Source organism: Calidris pugnax, unplaced genomic scaffold (assembly GCF_001431845.1).
Source record: "Calidris pugnax isolate Ruff unplaced genomic scaffold, ASM143184v1 scaffold7, whole genome shotgun sequence".
Classification (NCBI taxonomy): domain Eukaryota; kingdom Metazoa; phylum Chordata; class Aves; order Charadriiformes; family Scolopacidae; genus Calidris; species Calidris pugnax.
In genome coordinates this window covers 342,492-342,712 of record NW_015090762.1, presented here as the reverse complement: position 1 = coordinate 342,712, position 221 = coordinate 342,492, and the positions used below count along the sequence as shown (strand labels likewise).

General features: G+C 67.9%; 1 protein-coding gene across 1 annotated transcript in view; it reads right to left on the bottom strand.

Annotated features, from left to right (window-relative positions):
- The window catches only part of CABP7 (calcium binding protein 7), a 15,048-nt gene that overhangs the window by 3,311 nt on the left and 11,516 nt on the right, over positions 1-221 (bottom strand). The gene's annotated exons all lie outside the window — the stretch shown is intronic.

The following is a 221-nucleotide window of genomic DNA, read 5'->3' as shown; positions in this document are numbered from 1 at the left end:
GGGGGGGGGGGAGAAAGCGGGGATCAGGCCGGTCACCCCCTCTCCCCCCCAGCCCCAACTCCCACAGATCCCCCATGGGCACCTCTGGTGGCCCCAGAATGAACCACCCATCCCTCCAGCCACAGTGGGGTCCTCCTTACAGAGCGGGGAAACAGAGGCACGGCAGGAGGGGCTGCCACCCCTGCAGGGACCACAAACACCCCCCCAGGTCACACTCTGTG